The sequence below is a fragment of the Narcine bancroftii genome, chromosome 1 (genome assembly GCF_036971445.1).
Source record: "Narcine bancroftii isolate sNarBan1 chromosome 1, sNarBan1.hap1, whole genome shotgun sequence".
NCBI lineage: Eukaryota > Metazoa > Chordata > Chondrichthyes > Torpediniformes > Narcinidae > Narcine > Narcine bancroftii.
The window spans coordinates 119,310,681-119,327,553 of NC_091469.1; the positions used below are offsets into that span (position 1 = coordinate 119,310,681).

General features: G+C 40.4%; 1 protein-coding gene across 8 annotated transcripts in view; it reads left to right on the plus strand.

Annotated features, from left to right (window-relative positions):
- arhgef28a (Rho guanine nucleotide exchange factor (GEF) 28a) overlaps positions 1–16,873 on the plus strand; it is a 378,379-nt gene that overhangs the window by 121,243 nt on the left and 240,263 nt on the right. The window contains exon 1 of one of the 8 annotated variants that reach the window (XM_069937221.1): positions 1,094–1,302. The exons of the other annotated variants lie outside the window; for them this stretch is intronic. The gene's annotated coding sequence lies outside the window, so the exon portion shown is untranslated. Of the gene's footprint in view, positions 1–1,093; positions 1,303–16,873 lie in introns of those variants that run through there. 8 annotated transcript variants of the gene reach the window in all.

The following is a 16,873-nucleotide window of genomic DNA, read 5'->3' on the forward strand; positions in this document are numbered from 1 at the left end:
GCGGGGATGAAGATGAGGCTTTGGCTTGGCTGAATCTTCAATGGATGGAATTTTAGAAATATAGATCCAAAGCTGAATATTTTCCTCTGAGCCTCTTCATTGCCTCATAGATGGGCATGAATTGGCTGCCAGTTCTGGAATACAACAATGACCACACTTCAAAAATTGGCTGTAAAGCACAATAGGGATGTCATAAATATTTTGCAAGTCATAACGTAAATACTAGTCTTTGCTTCCAAGCAAGTGATTTAATGTTTTGAGGCAGCTGGATGTTGAAAATTATTTTCAGTGTCCATTAAATTTGTTTTGTTTTGCAACAGTTATTCAAGTGCAATAGAAATTACAATCAATCCAATTCTGAGTTTCAATTTCATGCTTTTGGAATTTAAAATTTGCTTCTTTACAGTGCACCAGTGTAATTCAAAAAAATGATTTGAGCTTCTTGTAAATTCAGTTATATTTCAGATTTTGCATATTGCAGATTTTCTGTGTGAGAGTATACTGAAATAAATATTTTGAGAAATAGATCTTAGTTTTATGGCTTGCAATCTTTAAATGTTTTGGTAAACATTCTGTACAATCATTGCATAATTTGTCACATTAAAGATTAAAGTTGATATGGAACTAGTTGATGGTCCAAACTGATGGTTTTCAAAATCTTAAGATAACATGGAGCCTAATTTATAGCAGTAGTTGATGACGATTTTGTTGTACTGTGCTGATTCTAGACACCCTCTTCCAGAGATTTTGTACAAATTCATAAAATCTGGAATTTAACTGAGTTAAATTACATTAACAGTTGTGTGATATGGTTGATTCTAATTAACTTAGATCACTCTACATTTGTCTGAATCCTTGGTTGTTAATTATTTTATCAACAGTTCATTATAGTCAGTAATAAATTGAAATACACACATTATTCCAGTGTAGAGGCTCACCAGAGGCTTAATTGATCCGAATCGGAAGGTTCTGAGTGATATCATGATGTCACAATGCGGTGACGTTATTTGGAACATGAGGGGTTTTATTTAAAAAGCTTTGTGACTGTTTGAGTAAATGACTTTTACTGAACTAGACTGCATCGGATCATTTTCTTGTTCTTCAATTTGCACTGTGACACAGTAGCTACATCGGTGACCCAGAAGGGCCCAAATGGATTTTGGACCCAACAAAGACAACGCAGCGGTTTCGTTCAAACTGCCTGTCTTTTGGACCACTCAACCAGAAGTTTGGTTCGGGCAGGTTGAGGCACAGCTCCACATTCTTAAGATAGAAGCGGATGCCACTAAGTACTATCATGTGGTAAGCGCCTTCACATCCTCGACCAGGAAACAGCTGATTGAGTAATGGATCTCCTTGTGGACCCACCAGCTCTTGGCAAGTGCGAAGCCCTAAAAGCCATCCTTCCCCAGATTTATGGTCTCTCACATCGTGAGTGAGCTGCACATCTCCTCCATATCAATGGCCTGGGGGACCGCGCCCCTTCGGAGTTAATGAACAACATGTTGGCACAGGCAGATGGCCATAGGCCTTGCTTGGTCTTCAAACAGTTTTTAGAGCATATTTCAGAAGACATCTGCCTCATGTTGATTGACGAGGACTTTAGTAACTCTCGAACAGTGCAGACATTCTGTGGCACGCGAGACAGCAAGGCACAAGGCCCACAGAAATTAATGCTGTGTTACACCCATGGGTCCAGGGTCCATGAGTACCGGCGACAAGGGCACACATTTCCCCAGACAAGCATGACTACATGATAACCACTTTTTGTTTGTACCATCAACGCTGGGGTTCTGAAGCTCACTGCTGCCGACCCCTTTGGACTTTTCCGGGAAAATTCCATGGCCAGTTGTTGCTAATGGCTACAGCAGCTGGCCATTGTAACAACCTACTCAATTCTGGGACGAACTCTCCAAGTGCAAATTTCGAGTCAACATGGGTGGAGAGGTTAGTGACCTTCCTCCTTCGAGTTTTGATACCAGGACCAGGATTGTGGGACCAGCGCTCACTGCAGTGAATAACAGTTTGATTCGTATGTATGGCACATGGACTGTACCCCTGAAATTTGGTGACAATAAGGTCACATGTGTAAGGTAAAACATCATGAGATGGGAATGTGTAGGGAGTTACCCTGTACAAGGCAGTAACAAGAAGGGGAGGTGTCCTTGTACTCCTGTTAGGTAAAACATCATGAGATGGGAATGTACAGGGCTGTAACAAGATATGAATGCATCCTTGTACTTACAAGATAAGAGAGACATTGATGGATTGAGAGGCAGGAAGCTAGCAGGGAAAGGATAGCAACAGTTTTAGTCATTGGACAAGTAATGATATGATGATGTTCTAAGCATGTATCCAAGGGTATAAAAAATCACCATTTTGCTGATAACGGCAGAATGCATTCTCCGACTAACCTGGTTGGTCGCAAGTGTTACAATCCGGTAATAAAGAACAAAGAACCCTGATTTCGACTCAGCCTGGTGTTTGTCTCACTCATTCATGAACAAAGCAGACCTAACACATGGAAGTTCATTCTTGCTGCTGTGTCCTGGCTGTTGCTGGGTGCTGATTTCCTCAGAGCCACTGATGGTGGACTTAAAAGGGCACCAGTTGGTGAACAACACAACGTTCCAGACTCTGTGCTTTGGAAAAGCCAAACTACCCGCTCGGCACCTAGACACCATGGATTTCTCGAAAAACGAATTCACCAAACTTCTTGTGGAGTTTCCAGACATTGTCACTCACCAGTTCCCCACTGCCACACCACATTCTCACCCAACATGCCCAAACCTGACACCTGCTGTCTGATAAGTTGCGGCTTGCAAAACAAGAGTTCCACAAAATGGAGGAACTTAAAATCACACGCAGGTCTGATAGCTTGTGGGCTTCTGCCATAAGAGGCAGAAGATCTTGCAGGGACTACAGGTGTCTCAACGATGCTACCTCTGCGGACCACAACCCTGTGCTCCATATACAGGTCTTTACAGCTAATCTTCATGGGACCAGGATATTTTATAAAATTGGTGCATGAGTACCATCAAATACCTGTAAATCTGGAGGATGTGCCCAAGACCACGGTCAAAACACCATTCGGCCACTTTGAATTTTTGAGAATGCCCTTTTGCTCAAAAATGTTGCATAATCATTCCAGTGACTAATGGACACAGTGGGCGTGGCATTGGCTTCCTTTTTGTATACTTGGACAACATACTTGTCATCAGCCACTCCCACAAAGAGCACCTTCAGCATCTGTGTTTACTCTGCCGCCATCCACAGGAGTTTTGACTAACTGTGCACCCTGCCATATGTAAATTCAGGCAGTCCTCTACCGAGTTCTTGGGACAGCAGATCAACAGCAGGGGTGTCATTCAATTGCCTAGCAAGATGGAAGCCATCCTCAAATTTGTGAGGCCCGATACCATCAAAGGACTCCAGGAATTTGTGGGGATGGTCAACTTCTGTCGTTGATTTCTACCCCCTGCAGCTCATATTTTGAACCCCCCTCTTCGACCTCATGTCCAGTGATGCCAAAGAACTCAAGTGGAAAAAGGAAGAAAATGGTAGCATTGCAGCAGACCAAAGACGCCCTAGTGAAGGCAACATTGCTGGTCCATCCACAAATGGATGCACCAACTGCCTTGACGATAGACACATCCAATGTGGCAGTAGGTGGGGTCTTGAAACAGTACACCAATGGACAATGGAAGCCTCTAGCATTTTTTAGTAGGCACCTCCGCCCTCCAGAAACAAAATACAGGAATGGCGCTGTACCTAGTGGTCAGACACTTGCGCTACTTTTTGGAAAGCATGGACTTTGCGGTTTTTATTGACCACAAAGCACTAACATTCGCCTTTGTAAAGGCATCAGATCCCCCGTCAGCCTGCCAGCAATACTACCTATCTTGTGTATCCGAGTTTTCAACAGGGATTAAACATGTCTCTGGTATGAGCAATGTGGTGGCTGATTTCCTGTCCTGATCCTCCGTTCAAGCAGTACGTACCCTCTCTCCATGTGTCGGCCATATGGCACTTGCCAAAGCTTAGTGCCAGGCCGTCGAACTCCTGGCTAATAGAATTGTTCTTATGAGCCTGCAACTTGAAGTGTAGCCTTTGGGCCGCAAGGTACCACTCTTCTACAGGTCAGCCTGGCCCTATTGTCCTTGCTGTGTGGAGACGTTGCATTTTCAATGCCATTCACAGACTGTTCCACCCCTCCATTCGAGCAACGGTCAGCCTAATGGCTAACAGATTTGTATGGCATAGATTCAAAAAGCATGTCATGTACTGGGCAAAGATGTGCATGAACTCCCAATCTTCAAAAGTGCAAAGGTACATGAAGGCACCACTTCAACCTTTCCAGCCAGCACAGGGCAGATTCGACCATGTGCACGTTGACATTGTTGGCCCACTACCGGTGCCCTGAGGGTCTAGGCACATGTTAACAATCATCGACAGATTCACTAGGTGGCCGGAGGTGGTTTCCTATGACAGATTCATTAATCAATTCATACACCAGAGCTTTTATTTCTGCCTGGGTATCTTGGTTCAGCCTACCCACACATCATCACCTCCAACAGAGGCCCACTGTTTAACTCTGCATTCTGTGACATTTTGTTGTGACTGCTGGGAATACAGCTCCACCACATGATAGCCTACCACCCGCAATCGAATGGCTTGGTGGAGTAGTTCCTTAAGCACATGAAGGCTGCACTGATGCCCCTGGATCCTCCTGGGAATAAGAATGGCACTAAGGAGGATCTCAACTCTTCATCAGCTGAGTTGGTTTATGGAGTCCCGCTCATTGTACCTGGGGAGTTGGTCCCCTCAGCACATGGACACGAGGTGCCACCGACTGGAGTCTTAGGCAGACTGTAGGAGTGGCTTGGAAAATTGGCCCCAGTTCCCACATCAAGGCATGGAACAATGACACCCTTCATCCTAAAGGAACTCCAGGACTGTGAGTTTGTGTTTGTGTGTAGAGGTGCACTTGGACAACCCTTACAGAGGCCGTATGAGGGCCCCTTCAGAGTGCTACAAAACAATTGTACAACTTGTGTACTGAACATTGGGTGGCATTCAGAGACATTTACGACTGACCGACTACAACCTGCTCATCTCGACCTTGATCAGTCCTTGCCATGACTCCAGAAATGAAGACGCGTATGGCTGCCCAAGAGCATTGGAGAGTAATGGCACCAAAGGTTTAGCCTCCTATTGCTGGTTCTGAGGATGGGGTGCATGTAGTGCCTCACTGGAGGCTTAATTGAACTGGCTTGGAAGCTTCCAAGTGACGTCATGTCGTCACAATACGATGATGTCATTTGGAACGTGTGGGGTTTTAAAAAGCTGCGCGTGACTTTTACTGAACTTCGACTCGACTACATCTGATCATTTTCCCGTTCTTCATTTCGCACTTCGACACAGTTGCTACTCCAGCTCGCCTTACTTTATTAGTTGGCTCAATATTTGTTTCCATGTCTTAGCTGGAGCAGTTCCCATATCATGTAGTGATGTACCCTAAAAAGAGGCTTTAAATGGTGCATTTGTGGAAGTGTTTAAGAGATGCAAATGTTGAACCAAATTTTTCCAGCCTTCTAATGAAGTAGATGGACTTTCTTGGCTATTTCAATGACACTGATTGACCAGCTCAAGTCATTGGAGACATGGAGATAGCTACCTACTATCTACACTTCAGTACCATTGATAAGGACTGAGGAGTAAACTCTGCCCTTCTTTTAGAAGTCTATAACTAGATCGTTAGTCTTGCAGACTTTGAGGGAGAGGTTGCTACCCTTGTACCAAAGTACTAGTCCCTCTGTTTTCTAATTCGTTAGAGATCCTATCTTCAATGGTGATCTCATCCGCAAATTTGTAGGTGTTGGAGTGGTGTTTGGGTGTTCAGGGAGCACAGTAGAGGGCTAGGTATGGAACTTTGTGAGGCCCTGGTGTTGAGAATGATCGTGGAGGAGGTGGTCTCACCAATACTCACTAATTACGGGATAGGAAGTCATGCTTCCAATTGCAGAGAGGGGTGCTGAGACCAAGGTCATGTAGTTTGGGGATAGGTTCACTTGGTACTAATGTTTTGAAGGTGGGGCTATGGTTGATAAGAAGCAGTCTGATGCCCTTGTTGTCTATGTGTCCCAGGCTGAGTGAAGTGGTCCGGGAGATGGCATTGGCTGTGGACTTGTTTTGCAATATGCAAATTGGAGTGGGTTGAGGGTGGAGTTAATTTGAGTCATGACCAACATTCATTTTCTATTATGATGCTATAATTTATATTTCTGTGTTTTGAAGAGTTTATTTACTATTCTTCATGATGTGTCGGGTGCCAAAAATCTTTGCTCTTTCTGGAATTAATTTAGAAGGTTGTGAAACATGGAACAATATTTCCTATTGATTAACTATTGTATTTTCTTGAGGAAATGTAAAGATTGCATAACTATTTTTTTGTTGCAGGACCAAAAGTTGTAAAATATCTTGCCTTCCATGCCAATTCCCCAGAGCATTTGATACTTTCTCCCTTATCCCCTTGAAAACCTCCATAAATCCTGGTTAGTTTGGAATTTTGTCTGGGGAAGCTAGCTGCTTAATTCCACAACCATGTGTCAGTAGAATTATTATCACTTTTCTCTTTTAATTTATCTGTATAGACAGCAATTTAATTTTTTTGTAGGACAGAAAATCAATGCAATAGCCAGAAAATTGCAGGCTCTACCCTGAGTAGTAAGTAGACAATTAGTGGTCTTTTTTTACACCCTTTTGATTGTGATGTAATTGGTCTTTTTGTAAATGAAGTGAGCTAATTTTCCTTTTATTAATTTTTCATTTTTGCTTAAGATTCTTGCTGATTATTTTCAACAAATTAGCTTCCTGTCCATATTCTGCACAGTTGATTTGCAAGATATATAATTCCCATTGAAAGAAAAATGAAAATGGGTTGTTATGGCAGACTTATTTTTTTAAATTAAATGTCAGTATTGTTACAAGATCAAACCAGCAACCACAAAGAAGGCATATCACACAGGGGTAAAGTTGAACAATTATTTTATTAACAAAAATTCACCTTCAAACTTTAATTCAAAATCCCCCCTTTTATAACAATGCCCACTGGTTACTATGCAAATTTCTATAACAGTGTAAAACTAATAAATTCCCCAGCCTAAATGTAACATATGTAATTAAAGTCTAAGTTATATTTCCAACCAGCCCACACAAAACACACAAGACTCACAAAACTTTGATCTCAACCGAAGCAAAGATCATAAACAAAATTCAGTTTGTTTGGTAAACTGAAGCTGTGTGTGTGTGTGTGTGTGTGTGTGTGTGTGTGTGTGTGTGTGTGTGTGTGTGTGTGTGTGTGTGTGTGTGTGTGTGTGTGTGTGTGTGTGTGTGTGTGTGTGAGAGAGAGAGATAACAAAATTCGAAGTTGTCTTGTGTTGCTTGCAGAGAGAGGAACAAATGGCTTGGTCCAGATCCTTCTGGCTGCCTTCAGAATGTTCATGCTCTGGGCCTTCTTCCACTCCACATCACCACCCAGTGGTGGTTTATCGTCCAAGTCCAAAAATTTCTAGATCATTTTCTGCACTTGCTCAGTCCGTCTCCCATTCTCTCAGCAGTCCATCTTCACCTTGGCTCTCTAAGGCAAACAGTCACTTTTTACATAAAACCACACAACACATAGGCCAATACACAACACAGAACTCTGTAACAGTATTCTAATGTCATGTCTGAAGCATCAGTTGCTTCAGAAAGGGCATTACTCATTTTTCAAACAAAATTGAACTGTGTGCACCTGAGACGCAGATCATGGGAGGAGGTGGAAGGGAGTGGTTGCTTAAGGAAGGGTTGATAGTTAGAGGCTTAAATGGGACCACAATCAGATATGTAGCTGGTGATGAGCTTAGTGATCAGGTATATGAGAGACTGCAGATGTTAGAATCTGGAACAAGACCCAATCTGCTGGAGGAACCTAACAGGGTGAACAGCATCAATGGGAGATAAAGAACTGTTAATGTCATGGGCTGGAACCTTACTTCAAGACTCGTCGAGATGGAGGATGGGAACAGTAGGAGCAAGGTGTGTGAGTGGTGAGAAGGTGGGGAAGACGAAGCCTTAGATTTGGGGCAACATCCTGGATCAAACTAACATTAAAAACTTACATTTAAGACCTATTGAGACAAAAATGCTTTGCTATAACTTGGAAGTCGGATACTAATTTGGGAATGGATAGATGGCATGCAGAAGTTCGGAGTTGTATTCCACTTGAGAAAATTACTTCTAATTTAAGAGATAAATATTTTTATATATTTTGTGAAATATGAATCCCTTTTTTACAAACTCTTGGTATTAACATTTAAATGAATCTCAAACATACCCTTTCTCTTATAGGTCTCTATAAATATTTATATGTTTAAAAGTATCAGAAAGTGAAGTACTCCTTTGTGGTTTTCTTGTCCCTTTTTCTTCTTTTTTTAGTTTGTAGGGGTTGGGGGGATGTGTGGGGGGATTTATGGGACCTTTTTCTTTCTTTTGTATTTCTTTACTCATTTTTTTCTTTTTTATAAAAGTTTGAAATATTGTGATATGTTTGCTAAGTGTTTTTATATTAAATAAATATATAAAAATATCTATTGAGAATAACATAAGAAATAAAAATGGGTAATATGGCTCATCATTCAGTAAAACTGTGGCTGTACCAATTTTGGTCTTTGCTTCATGTTCTTGCTTGTGTTCCCCATGACCAATTCTCTAGAATTCCTAGCCTGCCTGTGTCCCTTTCTCTGAAAATTATGAAGATTGACAGATTTCTCATGTTGATCTTAAATGGGTGACCATTTATTCTGAAATTTTAACCTCTAGTTCTCTTATCAATATCTACCCTACAAAGTTCTACAGAATCTTGTATTTCAAAGCAGTCACCCATTGTTCATAATTTCAGGGAATATATATAAACACTTCTCAAACTTTCCCTAAAAGACAACCTATAATTCAAGCATATCTCTTCTTAAATAAAGAAGCAAAACTGTACTCTGTACTCCTGGTCTAGTCTCACCAACACTCGAGGTTGCAGCAGTATTTCTATACTTTTATGTGCAACATTCACCAGTCCCTCCCCAATAATATTATTCTGTATTTTTTAAAATTCTTCCTACCTTGCATGCTGTTCACCTGTTGAGATAAACTGTATGAGATTCCATGTTCAAGGACCAAGCATCTGAAGGGCTGGAAATGAACCTGTTCACAAAATATCTGAATTTTGGATAGAATGAGTTTGCCTAGCAAAAAAAAAATTAAACTCTCGAGGCAAATTCTAAGTGTCAAGGTATTATCTCAGATAATTTGAATGCAAGCTGATTTAGTTGTCCTCCATAGGCAAGATGGGATGAGTTTTGTGGAGAGGACTTTAATTGTTGGGAAGGTAGACATTTCTCCAGTATTTAGAACTGTTCTAGCAGGAAAATATCTTTGAAACCAAAGTTCTCTGATGGCAGTTTCAGGGAGCAGTTGGTGGAGTGGTGTTTATGAGATAAGCTAACAAGACGTATATTTTGTTACTGAAACAACTCTGAAACAAGATCAGAGTTGCATCTGTAACCACCACTTGCATAAAAACATGTATGTCATTGCAATATAAATCTATGTTTAGTGTCACATATTTTGTTATGGATAGAGAGCAGCCTTAGAAATTGATTGTCATGTTTACTACAAAGAATAACTCATTTGATTGGCCTTGGCTTCTTTAGCTGGGTGGAAGTCTGTGTTTACTTATGATTACAGGTATGAACGATTGAATTGTTTATCAGAAATGATTTTAATTTTATTAAAATAGAAAACTGGACAAATCCTTTTGTGACAGAGTATATAGATATGTTTTTGGGAGATAAATTGGGAAAGATTTGTTGGAGTAGGTTACATATAAACACTTTAAAACAGATCTTATATAAAATACTGGAGCTCTGCTAATGCTAGACATATCAATTCCACAGCTTTTGCAAGAGCTTTGGAGAGTGCCCAAGTGACTTCACTAATGGATTGTTGTTTACAAAAAGGCAACAGATGAAAGATCTTGTTGGAGGCTCCTTCTGTCTGGAAGAGAACTTGCTGTTCTAAGAGGGTCATGTGGTTTTGCAAGCAGATAGAGTCAAACAGGCTTTCTCTCTAAGAAAGAAAGAGACAAGCACGCGCACACACACACGCACACACACACACACACACACACACACACACACACACACACACACACACACACACACACACACACACACACACACACACACACACACACACACACACACACACACACACACCACTTCCATAGTGTTAGAACCAGTAAAAGCAGCTGAGAATGGAACAGGACAAGCTGGCGAGCTTGTGGAAAACCCCATTTGGAAGATGGGTTCTTATTTCAACCTGGTCAAAGCCCTTGTGGTTCATGCAAGAGGAGAGGACTAGCTGTCTAATGTTTCACTTTGAATAAGTGAAACAAAAAGGCACACTGTGGTGACTTGAAAGAAAGAGGTTATCATCTGGAGAGCCATGAAGGGGGCAAGTTTCATCAGCAAGACTCTGGAGTGGCTGATTAAAAAGGAATCAGTTGTGGATGTCCTGGAACAACAAATCTCTCTCTGAAAACTGACAAGAACCTTTCTGACCAGTAACCATTGACCTTTCAATACCAAAGCCTGGTGAACTTTATAAATGTTAAATTCTGTGCACAGTATAAGAATTGTCTGCAACCAGTGAACTTGGAGGAATGAGAAGTGAGATTGGACTGTGAACTAAAGGATTTTTCTGAACTTACTCACACACATTATGGGGGTGTGGCAAGATGGCGTAGAGGGAAGATGTGTGGTTCCACCTTCCCCCAGTTAGATTTCTAAATACCCGACTTTAAAATTTGTAAAAGTGGTTAAAAATAGTATCTACAGATTTTGGAATAGTGAAGGATTGAAATGGCTGCAAATGTGAAAAAATCAAAAGCTCAATTGCAAAAGAAACTACCTGACAAAAGTGTTGAAGAATTGAGGCCCACCTATCAAGTTGAAGCCACAGGATTGTTGACTGGAGCCCCCAAGCCTCAGAGGTCTCCTGCTTGGTTAAGTATTAAGCCGGCACCGATTGCCTAACCGAAAGATGGTGCCGGTTCAGTGACGAGCTTGGCCGGTTCTGACTCCCACACCAGTGAGTCCGGGTGTGCGGGCGGATCAGCCGAGCGAGGACAGACCCACGAGCCTGCAACATTGCCTGGTGGTCTGGGGGTCAGAAGACGCACCTGCACAGTCAGTGGTTCTGCCGGGCATGTGCGGTGCATTGTGGGTCCGTGAAATACTGGATAAGGTGTGGGCTGTGGGGTAGCCCGAGCGATGGCAGGCTGACGAGGTCGGCATGCTGTCATTGGGTGTCCAAACTCACAGCCACACCGGAAGAGATGCGTTTGAGGAGGAAGAGAGCTCAACTTCATTGAAATTTACACAGGAAGAAATGGGGACTGACATCAGAGAAGGTAGGCCTCAAAAGGAGGTGATGGAACCTGGACTAAATTCTGTGTTTACAATATTGGAAGGGATTGCTCATCAAATGGAAAAAATGTCAATGCAGATGACTCAAGGATTTATGGAAGTGAAAACCAAAATGAATACCATGTGTGAAGAAAAGACTTTTATGAAGCAAGATATTACTGTAGTTAAAAGTGATGTTAGTAGATGCATAAAATCAGTGGATATGTAAAAGATAATTTTAAAAAGATTGAAGAAGCTTTTTTTTTAATGTAAGAATCAAGTGGAGTGTAATAGAGAAAAAATGGAAAAAGTGGAGGATTCTTTCGTGGATTGGGGGATTCAGAAGAAGGAATTATTGAAGAAGATTGATTCATTAGAAAATCAAAGTCGAAGAAATAATGTAAAAATAGTAGGTCTTCCAGAAGATCTAGAAGGTTCTAATCCAAGGAGGTTTTTTAAGAAATGGATTCTAGAGGTCTTGGGCAAGGAATTCTTTCCGGATGGTCTGGAGTTAGATCGGGCACACAGAGCATTAAGGTAGAAACCGTTTCCAGGCCAATCACCACGAGCAGTTCTGATTCGCTGTTTGAAATATCAGGATAGAGAAATGATATTGCGAATGGCAGAGCAGAAGGCATGGCAAAACCAGGCTCCAATGATGGTTCAAAATAACAGGGTGTTTTTTTATGCAGATTTGAGTCAAGTAATTATTAGAAGGCGCCGAGAATTTAATTCAGCTAAAGAAGTATTGTGACGAAAGGGATATAAATGTGCCTCTCGTTATCCAGCAGAATTAAAAGTTTTTTATGGGAATTTTCAATCTCAATTTTTTGAAAATGATCATGATGCATTAATTTTTGCTAATTCATTGCCAGATTTATGAGGAAATGGACAGTTGCCACTATCATCACCTAAGAGGAGGGTAAATGGCAATGGAAATGGGAAGAATGGAAAACAGGGAAAGAATGGGAAAAATGTTGAATTGACGCAAAGTCTTCTTGATATTGTGAACCCGGAACAATCACTGGGACTGGAATTACTGGGTTGACTGTTTTTGTCTAAGTACTTTGTGAAAGTCCGACTGGGGGAGTAGATGTCACTGAGACCTTTAGTCACCTGCCACTAGTGGGTTTTACCACACCCAGATTTTTAGGGAGCTACTACTTTTTAGTAGTTTGTTTTGGGATTTTTTTTTCTTTTCTTTTTTCTTGGAGTTTTTATATGGGGGGGGGATTAGAATATTAAGAGAATTAGAAGGGGAGCATTATTTTATAGTTGTGGAAAATATTATTAGATTAAGAAATGTCTAATTTGAATTTTGCAAATTTTAATGTCCAGGGTTTGAATAACCCAATTAAGCGCATACGAGTTTTGGCTTATATAAGAAAAATGAAAGTTGATATTGGTTTCTTGGAAGAAACACACGACCAAAAAGAGCATTTGAAATTGAAGAGAGAGTGGGTTGGTCATGTGTTCTCTTCTTCTTAATTCTAAAGTGAGGGGTGTTGTGATTTTTTTTTTTCTCCTGTGTAAGTCCAGAAGTGGTGCAATCGTCTTATAGATGGAGGTTCAATACAATGTTATTGAAGAAATCAGAGTTTATTACTTTTATTAAGGAGAAGATTACTTTGTTTCTGGCTGAGAATGTCAATTCAGTATGTAGTAATTTTATACTGTGGGATGCTTTGAAAGCATATTTACGAGGGCAAATTATTAGCTATACTATGAAAGTTAAAAAGCAATATGTGGCAGAAAGTTTAATATTGGAGAAATAAATTATTGAGTTGGAGAAGGAATTTCAGAAAGATATTACAGAAGATAAAAAAGCTGCTTTAACAAAGTTGAAATTACGTTATAATACATTACAAACTTATCAGTATGAGCGTTTAATTTATCGATCTAAGCAACGTTATTATGAATTGGGTGAGAGAGCTCATAAGGTACTAGCATGGCAGTTAAAAACAGAACAGACATCCCGAACTATTAATGCTGTGAAAAAGAATTCAACAGTTACCTATAAACCTCAGGAAATTAATGACCAGTTTTATTCATTTTACCAGAAATTAGATACTTCTGAGGGAAAGCAGGATGCTGGTTTTACTGAATCTTATTATCTAAATTAAATTTATCTGTTTTAGGGGAGGAGGAGGTTAAATAATTGGAAGCTCCATTCATGGATTTTGATATTAAAGAGACTATGCGGAGATGCCGAATGGAAAATCGCCAGGAGATGATGGATTCTCAGTTGAATTCTATAAAGTATTTTATGAAGATTTATCTTCTGTATTTGGAGACACACACATTACATACTCGTGCGCTTAGAATTAGAAGGGGGTAAAGTTAGGTTAAGTAAGTCAATAGTGATAAGTTAAATTTGATTCTATTTTTATGTTTAAAGCAACTTTTGTTTAGGTAACCATATGTCTTGGTGAATATCTATTGCTGCTGTGTTTTGGGGTCCTCTGGGCTCGTTACATTTTCCTGTGGACGAGAGCACATCTTACTTATCTGCGAGGATTAACATATTCAAAAATTTGCAAATCTTACTTTCATCTGCAAGAGAGATCAAAATGTAGATTGAAGAGCGAAAATATATTTTTAAAATGTAAATTTAAACATTCACATTCTATGTTCTTTAAAGGGAATAAAACAGCACATTTGTAAAATTAGTTTTTCAGGTATGTTATCAGCAGAAATTATAATTGAATGAATTATTAATAACTTGGTTACCCCTGAGTAAACAAGATTTTACTCAGATTTTTGCAGTAATAATATTTTGTACAAAGTTGAAATCTGCATTCAATCAATATTTTTGCATTGTTTATAAAACACCAGTGACAATATCTTTCAACTGCACATCAAAGGATAGCACAAAATACAGGGAGTTTTGTATTGTAACGATACTCAGCACTGTCTGTTTTCCCTTTTATTACTTAATTGTCCGCCAACTTGCACCACCGTCTTCTATCCTAAATTCTTGAAGTGCCATTGATTGCTTGATCTTATTCCTCTGCATCTAATATTAAAACAAGTTATAATTGCATATGCAGCACATATGAGCTACAACTTTGTCCCTCCTAGAATGTTTGAAAATCAAAAAACTGCAGATGGGAAATCTGAAATAATAACAAAATATGCTGGACTTGCTCAGCCAGTCAGCTAGCATTGATGTTTCAGAGATCCTGCATCAGAAAGGGGAAAGAGAGAAAACAGGCTAGTTTTCAGTAGGAGAGAAGGTGAGAGAGGTTTGGATAGAATACTGGGAATATCTCTGTTGGGGTGAGGTCAAATGAGTTAATTCACAATTAGAATCAGATTATGCTTCTTTGTTATGTGTTACATAATAGCCCCTTTCATACTTGCAAGTGATCCCAGGAATTAACCGTCAATCGGCCTTTAAAGTGTCTAGTGTGAAAGGAAAATCAGCTCTATGCCGGCGTGTGCCGGCATCAGATTACATCATCTCATGCTGGGGATTGACGGCCTCAACCCCTAGTACAATTCTCGGTGTCTGCAGATGCCAGCATTGCAATCAGGCAAGTGTTAAATGGGTATTTGCATTGTGGGATTGAAATGACCCAAGTTTTTACGTGAGTGTAGGAACGTGAAGAAAGAAAAGATTAAAATGAAGTTCTAACCTTTGCTGTGGGAAAGTCGCAGCAGGAGAGAAAGAGAGAGGAAATAAATAGCAATGACAGACAATTTTTAAGCAGCGTGGGAAGCTCAAAAGTGCACAATTTATAAAGACTGTGGTAAAAAGCAATGGTGGACCTCACTTTCCAAAATGCCTTACAGCAGACAAATCCCTCCATAAATGCTCTGTTTCTGCAGCTGGGCATATAGCCCTTTTTCTGCCACATGGAATTCTGGGAGGACAAATCCGCAATCACTTTTTCCCACGTTATTTATAAATTGTATGCAATTGTGCTACCAACTTTCCCATGCCATTTAAATTGTACGCAATAGTGCTACCAATTTCCCATGCTGTATAAATTGAGCAATGTAGTGCTACCAACTTTCCCACCCTGTTCAAAAATTTCCACTATTGTTATCAATTGCTGGCAATTTCCCACAGTCCCTTATAAAGGTTTATATAGGTCGGCACAACAACAACAGAGGTTGAAGGGCTCATACTGTGCTGGACATAAAGCTTAATTATGTTATAATTAGGCATGATTAATTTTGTTCAAATATAAGATTATAATCCATTGATCAGGATTTAGGGCAGGTCCACCTTCACTTGATGCGTAATGACATCACCAGTAGAAGGTAGAACAATCCCAACCCCAGGGATGGCTCTGGCAAGTGTGAAAGCGTTCAGTGTCTCAGTTAGGAGTGGTCAAATGTGAAAAGCCAAATCCCCATGCCTATCCCAGGACACTGAATGGTCAATTTAGTGGGATGCAAGTGTGAAAGGGGCTATTGATTACTTTTAATGCCATTTTTTTCCATTTGGCATGTATCTGAATACAATTGTATTGTAATAAAAGTAAAAAATGCTGGAAGCACTCATCCAGTCAGGCAGAATCAGTGGAGAGAGAAACAGTTAATTTTTCAGGTTGATGACTGTAATTAACACTTTCTTGGTTGAAGGCGTTCAATTTTATAAAATGAAATAAACACAGCAGAGTAGAGTGCAGGAAAGATTTACAATGCCAACACTTGAATTTTCCAGCAGAGGTCTCTGTGCATATTGTTGAAGTGTGGGAGAAGACTCAGTCTTGGGGAGGAGATTGAAAGGTGATCTGATGGAAGTTTTTTAAAACCATGATGTGATTCATAAGTTCAGTATTACAGTTGAGGAAATGCTGAAGATCCTGATGAGTATGAAGGGAGACATATCTCCTGGGCCTAATCAGATATACCCAAGGACACTGTGGAAAGCTAGACCAGAAATTGCAGGTGCCCTGGCTGAGATTTTTGAGTTTCCATTAAGTATAGGTGAGGTGCCAGAAGCCTGGAGTGTGGAATATGTGCCTCTGTTCAAGAAGGGCTGCAGGGGAAAGCCTGGCAACTACAGTCCAGTGAGCCTAACACCTGTGGTTGGTAAGCTACTGGCGAGTATTCAAATGGAGAAGATAGAAATGCACTTGGATGGACAACAGCTGATTCGGGATAGCGTTGTTTTGTCAGTGGGAAGTAATTTCTCACATATAATTATATTGAAGATGTGACCGAGAATGTTGACAAGGAAAGAGCTGTGGATTTGTAGACGATTTGTGGAATGTCAGCAAGACATTCAATAAGGTTCTGCATGGTAGACTGCTCTGAAAGATAAGGTTGCATTGCATCCAAGGTGAGACAGGAGAGTGGATGGAACACTGTCCTCATGGAAAAAAACAGAGGGTGGTGGTGGAATGTGGCTTTTCAGA